At 44.7% G+C, this 15,772-nt stretch overlaps 1 protein-coding gene and 1 long non-coding RNA gene across 2 annotated transcripts in view; one reads left to right on the forward strand and one right to left on the reverse strand.

Annotated features, from left to right (window-relative positions):
* The window catches only part of SRRM4 (serine/arginine repetitive matrix 4), a 141,704-nt gene that overhangs the window by 73,996 nt on the left and 51,936 nt on the right, over positions 1-15,772 (reverse strand). The gene's annotated exons all lie outside the window — the stretch shown is intronic.
* On the forward strand, positions 3,156-8,047 carry LOC119244928 (uncharacterized). The gene is made up of 3 exons (XR_005125160.2): positions 3,156-3,385; positions 4,290-4,395; positions 7,784-8,047. It is a non-coding gene; the product is annotated as an uncharacterized LOC119244928 (long non-coding RNA).

The raw sequence follows: 15,772 nt of genomic DNA on the forward strand, positions 1-15,772 counted from the left end.
TACAAAGTATACAGTGATATGAAATTCATATACATCTGTGACCATGAGGTCAAATCCAAGACTTCTAGTGCTTTGGGGAAAGAGACTATATCTTGTTCATCTTTGACATCCATTGCCTAGCAAAGTGCCAAATATCTAGTGGACACTAGTAATGGTTTTGGAATGAATTATTTAGAAATAGGACAGCATAATCTCTGCAGTTAAATGGTTGAGAAGATGATGAAGATGATGATGATAATGATGAAGATGATGGCAGCCACCTTATTGATGCTAGCATCTGTTAATGACTTACTACTATGTACCCACCACAAATAAGTTGAAAAGCAGTATTTTATTCAGTTCCCACACAAACTCAATAAGGCAAATGTTAATGTCTTCAGTTTGCATATGAGAAAGTAGATTCCTGAATAGGAAGCTGGCAAGTCAACAGCCCAGGGACATTAACAAATCACAGGATCAGGATTCAAGTCCCGACTCATCTAGTCCACAGGTCCTCAATGAAGGTCAGAGATTTTGCCCTCCCCCACCCCAGAAGCATTTGACAATCTCTGGAGACACCTTTGTTAGTCAAGACTGGGGAAGTATAACAGGCATTTCTGGGAAGAGGTCAGATATGCTGCAAACATGCTACAATGGACAGTGCCATTTCTCAAAGAATGATCTGTGCCCCGACTCCCCCCCCATTGCTACAAATGCCAAGAAACCTTGACATAGTCCTATTATACTCCTAACTATAAGTTACACCATCTCTGGACACACCTATCTTTTTAGAAATCAGGGAGCCAAAACTTCAAGTTCTCCATCCCATTCTCCTGGAAAACTTCTAGGGAATTAAAAAGAAAGATGTTTCTGAATTTATCACACTATAAAATACAGATTTACATGAAGTTTTGAAGGAACACACATTTCCCATAAAACCTAAAAAGATGATGTAACTAGTAGGTTCAGTAGATAAGGGTGGCTTGTATTGCCTCCAGGTAGCTTCATGGTTGGATTCCCCACAGCCTTAGAGGTTTAATCAGCGGCCGCTGTCCTCGGTGCTGAACCTCTGTCAGGCTCTCAGGGACATGAATCAGCCAAGCCCCTGGGTCTGAGCGGAAGTTCTGCCCACATGCCCAAGTGCACACACAGAGAGACACTTTTTTTTTTTTCTTTCCTAGTCTTCACATCTCAAGGACACTCTGCCCCCACCTTTGGAACAAGTTAATTAACATGCAGGAAGCACTGCTATTTTTGAGTCCATCTTGAAGAATTTTCAGTCTGGGGTTTGACAAGGTGGCGATTGTTTTCCTTCCATTATTCATTTCTCCAACCTTCAAGGACTTTTCTGCCACTGAACACACAGTCCTGCCACAAATGCTGCTTTGTGTTCCTGTGCATACGTGCACACCTGCACACACACACACTAACTTTACATTAAGAAGTGTAGGAGAAAGTAGGCATGCTCAGATAAACCACGAAGTAGGGTATCATAAAAGAAAAGCAGAGGAAATGAAGTGATGGAGTACAAGATTTCCTTATAAAAGCAAACTAGTCAGTGACCAGGATTTGATTGGCAGGGGAAAGTTACGTTTCTTTCTCCCATCTAATACACTCAGTTAAAGTTGATAAGATGTATAATAAGAACAAGATTGAGCTGATCTCGTTCCAGAAGCCTGTCCCTGGAGGTATGTCCTTCAGGATATGGGAAGACCTAGAATGTGGAATGTGGAGGATTCAGCATATGGGAATAGTTCTCCAAGGTTTACGATGGGATGGGAAGTTGAGTGTGATGGAACTGAAATATTTATCCTCATTATTATGTTCCTTTGAACCATGCTTGGGGAGGATTTCAGTCAAGGAAGTAGTATACGATACATGGAGAAAGTCAACTAATTCTCATTCAGTTAAGTCTCCCTTACTCTCCACTGAAACTTGGTTGAACTGAGGATATTTAAGGCACAGAATGATCCTAAAGGAGTTTGTATAAGATTGCATGTGAGAGAGCATGTCTGTGAATGCACACATATATGTTATCTATGTAGTGGAGATGTGAGAGAATGTGTGCATGGATCTGCCCATGAGTGTTCAACAGTGTGGGATTGGAGTGTTAAATCAATGGCCATTTTTCCTTTGGATCCATGATTCTCCTGGGAATTTTGCAATTTGCAATTTTGTTTTTCCTCTTTGTCTATCTGTACCTTAAGTGGTTAATTCTAAAGGAAAGGGGGTTTTTACCACCTGAACCAATATGCAAGATGTTTCATTGGTCCCAATCACCTCAGATTTTATCCCCCTTGATACCCACTAAATTCACAGAATGTCAAAGCTGAAAGGGCCCTACAATCACTTCATTTTATTGGTGGAGAAGCCAAGGTTAATAAAGTGAGCTAAATTCACACAGAGTCACATGGCAGTCAGGAGCAGTGCCTAGATTTTGCCTACTCTGGGGTTACTTCCACTCTCTGGATTGGCATCAAGCTGAGAACTGACTTAGCCAGTCAGCTCAAATCTCCCTCAAATCCCCAGCATGGAAGGACCTTGCACCCTCTCTCTTTCCCCCAGTGTTGCTGGATACTTCAGTCCTGGAATCTGACCAGCTATGGGCTGCTTATATCTGAGCTAGTATTGAGTAAAGATCTCCTGGGAGAAAGATACAATAGAGGTGTCAAGACCCAAGTTAGCATTGACATGGGACACAAAGAAGGCATCTAAAACTGTCTGTGTCTTCCCATTATCATTAACATAAGATCATGCCTTTATGGCGCTCAGCAGGATCTGATCCCTTCCTGCTTCAGCTCCTGACTTACACCCCATAGTCTAGCCAGGGTGGCATTCTCCTAGGTAAACCAGGCCCTTTCTCATGTCAGTCTTTTCACACAGTGGGGAAAGTTTTCACCACTCCTTTCCTCTTTCTTGGTCAAGTCCTGCTATGCCTCAAGTTTCATCTTCATCATTACTTCCTCTCAAAGTCTTCCCTGTCTCCACAAAGCCCTTAATAAATGTCCCTCTTCTGCTGCCCCATCACTGAAGGAGAGAGAAAGTAAGTTCTTATTGGTGTCTATGTCTGGTGGGTTCATTGTTGCACCAGAGTTTAGCTCAGTGTCTGTCACAATGAATGAATGAGTGAATAGATGAATGAATGAGTGAACAAACATCCTTCTGGGTCTTTTCAACAGAGTTGGCAAGGGAGAGTATGAAGTCGAAGTCTTGAGGAGTGGGTTTAGAAGGGGACATGTAACTGGTAGAATAAATATTTCTTAAAGCCAAAACCGAAACAAGGATGATTTCAGGGCTGAGGATGGCCCTGGAGGCCCTGAAATGCTTCTCTGTTATTCACATGCCCGGGCACAGAAGAGAGCCGGGCAGAGGTGTCTTCACCCCAATACCTAAAATCTAGAGTGAGGTAATTGCAGGATCTGAAGGTGACTTTTTCCATGTCTGGTTCTGCTCAGGGGAAAAATCGATCACAGCCCTCTCAACTAGAGAGGTAGTTGAGTATCAGAGACAGCTGCAGGTGGAGTGGATGGCACTGAATTTGGCAGCCATGGGCAGGGAGAAGATGAAGGGTGTTAAGGGAAGAAAAATGTAAGGGTGAGGCAGAGGCATGGAGCTGGAGAATGTGCTCCAGGGAAGAGGGAGTGGCTGGCTGGTCTCCAACTCTGGAGAGTATCAGAAAGGTGGGAAGAGATATTCTGACAACAGCTTATACTTAAGTTCTGAGGAATGCTCAAGTCATTATTTCTGGAAATCTACATTATGATGGACACTTCCCATAGGGGAGCTATAAAAGGGCGAGGTGATCAAGGGTTTACGAATTTGGGTTTTTGACTCAAGCTCTTTAGGCTCCAATTCTAGCTTTTCCACCTAAGGAGTGAATGATATGACAAAGTCATTTAATTTCTTTAAGCCTCCCCCGATCACTATGTAAAATGGGGACAATTCCCATATGAGTGGCAGGGAATATTGACCTCATCATCATGGTGGTTAAACATGAGACAGTATATGAAAGGCACTTAATACAGTGTCTGGGACATGATATCAATTCAAGATTAACTGGTATTATTAGCATGTTGAATTACTTACCTATGCATTTTTTTGCATCTCGCATTACTTCCTTATATATTTATTGTCCTCCCAAAATGACTAGCACATAGTCTATCTCAAGTAAATAGGGAACAGATGAATGAATGAATGAGTGAATAAGTCCAAGAAAACATTTGTTGTATGCTCACTGCTTACTATGAGGCAGTTACACGTCTTGTGTCTGCTGTTGCCTCTGCTTAGAACACCCTCTCCTTCTTTTCTAGTGATTGCCTATGGAAGTCAAGATTCAGCTCAGAGAGTCTACATCCTGGGTAGAGTCCTTCCTGGCATCACTTGGGAGAAAATACGTTCTAAAAACAGCTGTCAAAGGTAGAAATAACCCTGGGCTGAATGTCTGGGGACCTGAGTTTTATTTTATCTTCTGTGTCTACCCTTGAGCAGTGACCTTGCAAAATATTTCAATACTCTGCACCTCTGTCTCATCACCTGTTGAATGTGGGTGATGATGGTTACTATATAGTATTGTTGTCAATATTCCTCTCCTTGAAAATTATTTATTGAACTTCTCCTATGGATCAGGCATTGGATTGGGCTCTGGAGAAACTTCATGAACAAGACAGGGTCTCTACCATAATGGATTATAAAATCTAGCCAGGAGTCAGACATGAAAGAAGCAGTTAGAGTGTTCTTCGAGATAAATGTAATTATAATTTGTAATTTGTGCAACAAAGGAAGGGAGGAAACACTTGCATGAAATCTGAATGGTAAGAAGGAAATAACCAAGGGAGGGCTGGGTGAGATTATGCCAGGCAGAGAAAATAGCATATGCAAAGGCCCTGAGGTGGGAGAAAGAACTAGGGAGTTTGGAAAACTGAAGACAGGTGGAATGGACCCAAGCACAATGGGAAAGAAGAAAGGGATAAGATAAAGTCAGAAAGATGGCCAGGAACCAGGTCTGCCAAATCTTACAAATCACAGAAAGGACATTGTAAGTGAGACAAGGGAGGTCAGCTTAAAGGCAAAGCTGGATGGAAATATCACATAAGACCATGACTAAGAACCTGTAACTGGCTTTTTGGTTTCACCGCTGGCAAAGTGAGATAATATTATGTCTCCTAACCCCTATCTCCCAACCCAGGTGTAACGGTGATATCTCCTTGCAAGTGAAATCAAGCGGTGTCTCTATATATCAACACAGCAAACCTAAGCCTTTTTGTGGCTGTACCAGGCAACGTGGCCTGGGTTATACTGGCACTGAGAAAAGGCTGAGCTATTATCAAAGGGGAGGAAGCATCCTGCAGTCTGTTTTGGAGCCATGATGAATGTGGCTATTCTGGGCTGGGTAGGAGGGAGGCTGGGAGGGGGGCTGGCCAGAAAATCAGAGTTATTTCAGGACATTGCAGCAGGCAATTTGTAGCCTGAGTGTATAGAGCAAATCTGGAGAGACTGGAGGGGACAGAGACCCTGAATGGCTGGAAGCAAAAGAATGTCCCTAGATGGCCCCCGAAGAGGCATGCTTCTTTCATAAGGCAGTTTGATATGGGCCTTGGCAGCAGGCAGGACTGGGCCTGAAGCCCACTAGGGCTAGTGCCCACTAGGTGCCAGGCTTGATGCCAAGCATCCTACATGCATTAACTCATTGTATCCTCCCAACACCCTGATGACACGGCCTCTGTGCTGTTCCCATTTTACAGATGAGGAAGGTGAAGTCCATAGAGGTTAAGTGACTTGCGCCATGGTCTTGCTGCTATTAGAAGAAGAAGCAGGTTTTAAACCCAGCTCTCCAGACCCCAAACTGTTTGTTCTGTGTTATCCTTCCTGGCTCAAATTATTCACAACAGAGCTGTCAGGACAACTCAATGACACAGAACATGCAAAATACTCAGCACAGTTCTGGCCACAGAGGATCTTGGCAGGTAGACACCTTGGTAAGATGTCACTTGCCCACTTTGAAACTGCTTATTGGGTACATAGCAAATGTATGGTACTTTATTTTTGTGTGGGACCTAAAAATCCAGCAGGAACTGGCTAAGTCAGTATTTTGAGAGGGGTACTAGCCATTTGGATTCAAACAGAATAACTTAGACTAAAGTATGTTTTTTAAAGAAAACATGGAGAGTGGAAAAAGCTGCAAAGTTAATTACATTTATAAATAACACTATTGCATGTGCTCTTTAAAATAGTCTTCGAGGCATGTGGGCAAGAATTTACCATCCCATGTAACCACTGAAGATGCTGAGACCCATTAGGGTTTATGGGGTTGTCCAATGTCACAGAGCAAACCAATGGGAGAAGTGATGAAACCCCAGTCTGCAGGTTCCTAACCCATAAATCTTCTCAATGAAGACTGAGTGAGTTACAGAAGGTATGATTTTCTCAGCTGAGGATCCATTCTCTATTGTTATATGAACAATAGATTCTTCTCCAAGGGATCATCTTCTTTTCTACACTCAGGCTAACTGATTCAAGCAAAGGTTGCTTCTACTCAATTTCAGGGAATTGGTTATGCTCCACTTCTAGCCAATCAAAGTATCTCATGCCCCTGGCCATGGTGATTCATTCCCAGATAGGCATCTATCCAAACTAAGTCAGTGAGAGCTGGTGACACTCAATTCTGGAACTTTTATTGAAGTCTTTGAGAAGGGATCCTCCTTTGCTAGTGGTAGCTAAAGAAGGTAAACGAAAACTCAGAGCTCCTGGCAGCCTCCTTGTCACCTTGTCAAGAGGAAAGGTGGTCTAAGAAATGGAGGAGGAGATAAGACTATTTAAGCTTCTGGATCCAGCTAGACCTGATGCTATTCAATTTTCCAGTTATAAGAATAATGGAGATACAGTGGTGTGTGGTTTATGTCCCTGGTAACCAGAGGACTCCTAACTAGTGCAATCACTCTCATCATCAACAAAACATTACTGCAGGTCTTCAAACTATAGTTTGCCTCCCTGCTCCTCATTTATAAAGTGGGATAATAATATCTTCTACCTTGCTGAATCACTGGAAAGGAATATTAAATGAGCCAATACATGGCTAGCTTAGAATGCACCTGGCACAGAGTGAGTCTTCCAAAAATGGTACTATGAAAATGTTGATCAGAAAGAAGATCTTTTAGGGCCTCCCTTGTGGTGCAAGGGGTTAAGTCTCAGGACTATGAAGCTATGTGCAGCCGCTGCAGCATGAGTTCGATCTCCTGCCAGGGAGCTGACATGGCACAGCAGACCTCTCCTGTCTCGCCTGCTGCTCCCTTCAGCAGTGTATTTCAGTCATTCTACCTGTTCTGGTCCCCACTCTGTCTCTGGTAAATCCTCTCACCCCCTCACCTCTGGCCTGCATCCCAGTTCTTGTATGCATGAATTTAAAAAAAAAGAAAGACCATGTTTCACCCCAAATCTTGGACCCTTATGGCACCATGTGTACAAATTGATATTTAAGTCACAAGACAAGCACAGTGAGAATTGCCATTATGTGCTTCCTATGATTGTTTCACACCAACCATATAAGACAGGTAATTTGCTACCCCCCACTTGATGGACTACAAAACCAAGACTCAGCGTCAAAAAGTCTTGCTTGAGGCAACATAACTAGGGACCAAACTGACACTTAACCAGACTTGCTGCCTCCAAAGCCACATCTCCCTGCAAACGTGCTTTTTAAATCTCAGCTGCTCACAGAAGACCAATCATGGTTTTTTATCTATTTCTTTATGGGTTCCCTATATTCACATTCCTGAAATTGACTTGCTTTTTGACTTAATACATTTAGGTAAACAGGAAGCTTTTATCACAATTGGAGACGGGACATGAGTGGCCTGTGCAGAAATAGAAGATTGACTTAAAAATAGACGCAATGGAAACAGAGGAGCATCTTATAGGCCAGCTGTCCCCTGCTACCTGCCCCAGGCTCTGAGCCTGGCACCTGCTCCCTCTTCGGTTAAGAAGGGAATATTAGCAAGTGTTGAGAGGTGCTAAAAATGTAGTAGTCCCAAACTGACACAACTCCTTGACAATCAGAAGGATGGAAAGTGAATTGAACAGAAAATTACTTTCTTGCTGTGTGATTACATGTCATTTCATGCTGTGTCCATGGGGCAACCCTAAATCTCTCAGACAAGTAATAAGGTGGGTGCAAGACATTGGGAAATGCAGCACCCCCAAATCCAATCTACCTATTCTCTAAGGACCCTCCCTTGGACCCTTTCTTCTCTACCTTGCACCTCCTACCCCCAACACTTAGGCATTCTAGATCATCTCTATGTTGGCACTTGATTGGAATGAAAGGAAGCTAAAAAAAGGTCTTCTATTCACAAGTATTTTTCCCCAGGTGTCTTGGAAACACATTGTTGCATGCTGACACATACACCCATCCGGTTACCACCTGGAAGACACACATGTCTTTATCAGCCTGAAACTCATGGGCCTGCCCTTGCTTTTAGATCAACCAGCACCCACCCACTACTCCATCCACACAACAAGAGCAACCATGGTTGCCATGGTAATATAGTCTAAACAAGGCAGGTGATGTAATTTTCCTTAGGGATGTGGCATCAGGCAGATGATTAGGGCACATGGCATCTGATTCAGACTCCTGGGGAGGAAGACACCACATAGAACCAAACAAACTCCCAAGAGTCACAAAAGAGGAAAATGATAAATAAGTGCTTGCCAAGCTCTGGAATGAACCCAACAGCTCTGTGGCCTTGGGTAAGTCATTTATTCCAGGTCCAGATTCACCAAATGACTCTTCCCAAATGTAAGGACTTGCCCATGGTCACACAGATAGTAACAGAAGTACAGACAGAACCAAGGGACAGAGGGATTGATATTTCATCCCATGCCTGACTATGCTATGCAGCAACCTTTCCCAAAATGTGTTTCCTTGAACTCTGGTTCTAAATATGCTATGCATGGCTTGCTCCTATCATGGTGTGGGGATGGTACTGTGTATTCAAGTGGTAGTGAGAAATGCTAGGCTAAAAAAAATAACAAAAACAAAGAGACAGGTTATGTCAAGTGTGATGTGAAGGCCCAAGAAGGGAATATGTTATGCAGATTTCTCAGAACTCTCTGGTTGCAGAGGCTGTCCTGTGGTCTGGTGAGCTTCTAATCCATGCAGTACTTTGGGAATCAGCAAGACAGATCCATGGTCTAATCCAGACAAAATACCTTCAAGGGAAGAAAGTCCTTTCACTTTCAGAAAACCCTGATGGTTGGAAAATTCTTCCTTAACTGAGCAAAAACAACCTCCCTGTAAGTTAAACCTTTGACTTCCATTTCCGCTCCCTTCTGAGACACATAACGTTTCTGAGCTTTGCTTTTTCTGCCACATAAGGAAGGAATGATGCTCACCTTAATCATCTCCCCGGGCTGGGAGAATTACACAGGATAACTTGGTAAACTGTTGAGTGATGTACATATGTGAGCTGCCGAGTGAAAAGCAGCATCACAGACTCACATAAATAAACCACTGCAGGTGGGAAGCCTCACGACCAGCTTTCACCATGACAGATCATTCAGAACAGGGCTTATCAACAACCAGCTGCAGTGGGGGGGCTGTCTTGTGGATTGTGGGGTGTTGAACAGCATCCCCGGTCTCCATCCACTAGATACCAGTAGCAACTAAAACATCTCCAAACATTGTCAAATGCCCTTGAGGGGTAAAATTGCTCCCACTGAGAGCTGCTCTTCCAGATCACCAAGCTTTCTGCCAAGATGGAGACTCTGATCTTGTATCGGTGTGTCCAATGTAGCTACATGTGGGAAGCCTGTGGTTTAGGGGATGGAGGAAGTGGACGGAGGAAGTGGATTTTTTAATTTTAATAATACATCTAATCTTCAATAAATAATACATTCTAATAATAAATATTTCACTTAATTTTACGTTGAAAGATATGTCTCCAGTGGTGAGTGACTGTCCATCTATTCATTGCATAAATATTTGTTATTTTTTTTGCATAGAAAACTGGGGTGTAGGCCAGAGGTGCAGGGGTGAGAGGATTCACCAAAGACAGAGTGGGGAGCAGAACAGGTGGATTGACTGAAAAACATTGCTAAGGGGATCAGTGGGCAAGACAGGAGAGGTCTGCTGCACCATATGTGGGTTAGCTCCCTGGCCAGGCTTGAGCTCAGCCTGTTGGGGTGATAGTGCTGGGACTTAACTCCTAAGCCACCAGCAAGGCCCAATTGCATAAATATTTGTTGATCACCTACTCCCTGTCAACCATGATGCAGTGCACTGGAAATTGAGTGAAGAATGACAGGCATGACTCCAGCGCTCACCAGGACAGTAGATGCCTGCAAATTAGTGAGTTTACAAGACAATATGTGATTTGGGCCCCCCTGCCAAGAGATACCTCCCCCTACAGACCTGCCACTCTGTCTAAAATCCCACCACCTGCACTGAATCACAAGGTCTCCAAAAAGCACATATGTTATCTCAAGAGGAAAATTTATTTACACCCACTGATGTGTCAGGATGAACTTGTTTATGTGATTAGCTCCATTGAACACAGTCCCAATCGCTCCGAAAGCGGAGTCCTGTCTTCCTCATTATCACCAACAGAGCCTGGCACGGAGCCTGGCACATGTGGGTGATCAGTAAATACTTTTCTTTTTAAAATTAAATGCAACTGACTTGTCATTCATTTACATAACTGGATAACATTAGGAGTGTAACTTCACACCTTAACTTGGCCACATGCTTGACTTACCCCCCCACCAATGTCCCAGTGCCAATATATGATCACATTACCTCATCCATCCTCTCCTACTCTCCCCACTTTCCTCTGGTAATAACCAGAATTTTGAGAATTATTTCTGTTGTGTTCTGCAATTTGTTTCTTCTGGTTATTTATAAGCCACAAGTGAGTAAAGTCATCTGGTATCTACAACAGTGTCAGGCACATGGTAGCTTAAATATCTCTTGAATGAGTGAATGAATGAATGAATGAATAGGTCCTCACAATCTTTCTGTGCAATAGCTGTGACTACCATTCTCATTTTACAGGTATGGAACCAGGATTTAGAGAAATCAATTCACATAGCCAAGATCAAATGCCAAATGGGAACTGAGGTGGAACTGGAACCCAGTTCTCTCTGCCTGAAGTTCCCATTGGGAAGCATTTGGAAATTCTGCTGTGAGAGATTGTGAGAGTACCCCCCACAGCTCACTACACTGATGCTTATTCTTGGGGCTCTACTTAGCTCCTTCACCTCCATCACATGGGATGAATGAATAAGTCTTGATGATTTGATTCTAAGGTCACTGGGAATTATCACTTTTCATATGAGGTCATGGACCCAATTCTATTCGGGGCTGAGGTTGGGAACCCAGATTCAGGCTGTATTCTGCCACACTCTTCATCTGCAATGATATAGGGCAAGCGCCATTGCTGTTCTGGACTCCAGTTCCCTGGCTGTAAGATGGGAATTCTAATTCTTGCTTGAAAGCATTGTGAAGAAAGGGAAACATAGAAGAAAGGGAAACTTTGAAACCTGTAAATGGGCACATTAATTCTCAAGCTATTGGGCTCAAACACTGGTCTCTTCTAAAAACTGCTGGCAATTATTGTATATTGTAGCAGCTTGCATTATTGTTCTCTGTCCTTCTGCTTCCTTACATCCACACCCTTTGTCATGTGACTTTAGTCCTTCCCATGAGGCACAGGTTTATTTCTCCACCCCATAGGTGTTGGGGTTGGCCATATAACTTGCTTTGGCAATGGGGTGCAGATGGAAGGGACAGAGTGCCAGGTCCAAGCTTAAGCCTTAAGAAGCCTTGTGTATTTCTGCCTGTCTCTCCTGCGTGTCTGATGTCATGTGAAAACCTGTCCTGAGCAATCACCACCACAAGGAAATGAATGCATGTAGTGTAGACCTAAAGTCAAGCCAGCTAGACTCAACCTAATCAAGCTGGTTTCCAGTCAACCTGCAGATATAAGAGTGAAAATAAATGATCAATGTTTTAAAACACTGAGTGCTAGTATGATTTGTTATGCAGCACCATTGTGGCAATAGCTGACTGATACACATACTTGCTAACTCACATTATGGGTATTATCTCATGAAATATGTGCTAGGTTCCATGACTATCCCCATTTTATTTTATTTTTTTAATATTTATTTATTAATTTATACAAGCACTGGGTACAGTCAGAAGTCACAGGAGGGTGAGAGAATTCACCAGAGCCAGAGCGGGGAACAGAACAGGCAGACCTACAAAATACACTGCTGAGGGGAGCAGTGGGCATGGCAGGAGAGGTCTGTCGCACCATGTGAGACCCTCGCCAGTGGCCAGGGATGGAACCGGCACTGCAGAGGCTGCGGGCAGCTTTGCAGCCCAGTGCTCAACCGCTGTGCCAATAGGGGAGGCCCGACTAGCCCCATTTTAAAGACAAGGTAACTGAGAGCAGACTATTGCAAAGGTTTTCCTGAGGTCACTCAGCAAGGAAGTGGCATAGACCAGCCATAAAACACTGAAATGTGCAGAATCCTCACATTTAATACTCCTTCCTTACACCTATGAAACAGAAGCTAAAATATATCCAGATAATTCAGGCAAAGAAATGCCCTATTGTCAGTGTTTTGGATATTTCTGGAGGAATTGGATAAGGAAGAGTTCAGATACCATGGTGACATTAAAAACGAGCAAGCAAGCAAGCAAATAAAACACAGTGGCACAAAGGTACAGTTCTTGGTCTAAGTCCTCTCCCTTCTGTGGGCCTTAACTGCACAATGAGGAGACTGAATTCGGAATCATTTATGAAAATAATTATAAGCTGCCATTAAGCTCTATGGTACTTCTCAGGTCTTGATTCTTCTAGTTCTTGTCACTGATATTCTGAGACACAGAGAAGTTCAGTAACTTGCTAAAAAGGTCACAGTTAAAATTCAAACCAGAATTCCAGGTCCAAGAGTCTTTGGGTGTGCTTCAGTATAGACAGAAGGCAAGAGTTCTTTCCCTGGCTAAAGGATCAGACACAGGCTCTCTTCCTCCTATCCCTGGGCCCCTGGCAGAGGCTTTATGAGGACAGTAGAAACAAGATCTCCTCTCTCCTCTCACTCTGTCCAGGCTGGACTGAGAAGAGATAAAAGGGTCCTGAAAACCAGCCCAGGGATAATTAATGATGCCCAAAGTGGCGTCTATTTCCCATCAGCGGGTCACTGGGATTGTTAATTATTTTCTTTATAAAAATAATTATCCCAATCAAGACAGGAGCTCTTCAGAATCACAGCTCATTAGCTGTGTGTGCATTTTTCAGTTCCATAAAAAGTCATATGGTGCTGATGAAAATTATAGATCCCTGGAATCAGCATTAGAGACAAATCCAGACCATTACCATCAGCTCCATAGACTTCTGTAATTGCAGACAGAGATGGAGGGTGTGTGCTAAGCCAGCAGGCAGATCTGGGTTCAAATTCCACTCCACACCAATTGTGTGTAATTGTGGGGGTGTCTACTTTTGCTTCTTGGGCCCAACATCCCTATAGCTGAGCCAGAGATAATAACAGAGAGGGCTGACATGTATCTAACACCTACTATGGATCAGCCCTGTCTGAGCTCTTCCTTCATGTTATTTTCTTTAATCCTCATGAACAGCCTACAATTAGCATCTAATTCCATCCCATTTCACAGAGGAAGAAAAGGAGGCGCAGCAAGGTAATGAACTTGACCAAGGTGGTTCAGTGGTGGAGCCAGATCCAAATGAAGCCTTTATATGTTCAGAGTGTTCATACTCATAATCCCACTGCTCTTCTCAAGTCCTGGCTGAGGAGAACGTCTCCTAACTTTGCTGGGTGGCTCAGTGTCCTCTTTCATTAATAACCATGCTGTATCTAGCACTTTGTATGTGACAAGGTTTGTCTAGCTACTTCCCAGATGTGTTTAAGTCCCTGGTTCTTCACAGCAATCCTACAACACAGGCGCTACCTTGATCTACATTTTTAGAAAGTGTCACTCAGAGAGGGGAACGCACTTGGCCAAGCACAGCCAGGAGTGCTTGGGTCCAGAGCCTGCTCCCACATATTACTGCATGGTGCCGTTGCCACAGCCTACTGAGGGGGCACCTGCCTTGACCTGGGAGGCAGGACAAGCAGCTTTGGAAGCTTAACTTCTGTCTCCATTCTTTTCTTTTCTTTTTTTTTAAGATTTATTTATTTTTATACAAGAGCTGGGGTACAGGCCAGTGGCATGGGAGGGTGAGAGGATTCACCAGAGACAGAGCAGGGAGCAGAACAGGCGGATGACCGAGATACACTGCTGAGGGGAGCAGTGGGTGTAACAGGAGAGGTCTGCTGCGCCATGTGGGAATCTCCCTGGCCGGCCAGGAATCGAACCCGCACTGCAGAGGCTGTGGACAGCTTTACAGCACTGCACTCAACCCACTGCGCCACTGGGGAGGCCCTTCATTCTTTTCTTGGGGATTCCCCAGCCCCCAGCTGCAAAAGACTTCAGGACTGCAGCTCGGATGCTGCCAATCTGTGCCTCCCTGGCCTCCCGCTCTGCATCTTGTGTCCCCAGGTGCCTGCAGGGAGCTGCTTGTCTCCACCCTGATCCCTGCCATCCCGATGGGGACAGGCAGGTGACACAGAAGGGCTTCCTTTTCAGGGGGCTGGAAAGCCACCCCGTGTCAGGAGAGCAGCCGCCAGTGGGTTTTGGGGCATGGAGAGATTTGATGCTCGGGACAGTGTGTGTGTGTGTTTGCGACCTACTGTCCCCTACGCTGTTTCCTCTTCATCTCTCCCTGGTCCGATTCTCTTTGTTTCTGCCTCGTCTTGCTCTGAGCATCTACGCTCTGTTGTCTCCTGACGTCCTGGTCTCCCAGCCTTCCCAACCTCCCCAGGGCTGTGCCTGCTTTTCCCTCATTTCTCTCCCCTTGATCTCTCCCAGCTCCTAACTTTCCCTCCCGCTCCCCTCAAATCACCTGTCCCCTCCCCTTCCAGCCTGCTTTCCTCGCCCTTTACCTCTCTTCTCTGCATCTCCCCTTTCCTCCAGGCGGACCTCTCTCCGCCATCTTGTTCTCGCTCCCCTGCGTCCTGCCTGCCTCTCTCTTCTCCTTCCTTTGTCTTCTCCTCCCCCGTCCCCCACCTCCATCCATCCTGTCTTGACTTCTCCTCCCTTCCCCCCTCAAACCTTCCACCGCTACCACCTCCTCCCCCAGGTCGGCCTTTGTTTCTGTTTGCAAAGGCCGGCAGTGTCCTTGGTGGATCACACACATCAGTGGTTTGAATCAAATCAAACTGCAACTGAATTACACTAATAAACCAATTAAATGCCATTCAAAAAGTAATTTCGTCGTGTCCCTGGTATTTATTGTAAATCTTGTCTCTCTGTCATGCTGCCATGTCTGGTCCCCTCCCCACCTCTCTCTTCCCCACCCCCCACCCCCACTCTCTCTCTCTCTCTCACTCGCTCGCTCTCTTTTCCACCCACAGACCCTCTCGCCTTCCCTCTCCCACTAGGTCTGCCTGCAGCTGGCCGTTGCCCGCCCACCCCCACCGCACAGCCTGATTCCCATCACCTGGGCTCCACATTCTAGAGAGTTAGCTGTTGGAAAGAGCACTGAACTGGGAGACAGGAAACTTGAGTTCTAGTGTTTGGCTCTTCCATGAACTGACTGTGTGCTTTTGGGAAAAGTTCTGGAGTCTTTCTAGAACTCGGGCCCATTGGAGGCCTGGACTAGGTGGTTTCCAAGGTCACACCTCGCTCTAAAGCCAGCAGTCTCATGAACGATGCTGCAAGGTGGTCTCAAAGATT

Source organism: Talpa occidentalis, unplaced genomic scaffold (assembly GCF_014898055.3).
Source record: "Talpa occidentalis isolate TD23 unplaced genomic scaffold, MPIMG_talOcc4v2.1 talOcc4.14, whole genome shotgun sequence".
Lineage (NCBI taxonomy): Eukaryota > Metazoa > Chordata > Mammalia > Eulipotyphla > Talpidae > Talpa > Talpa occidentalis.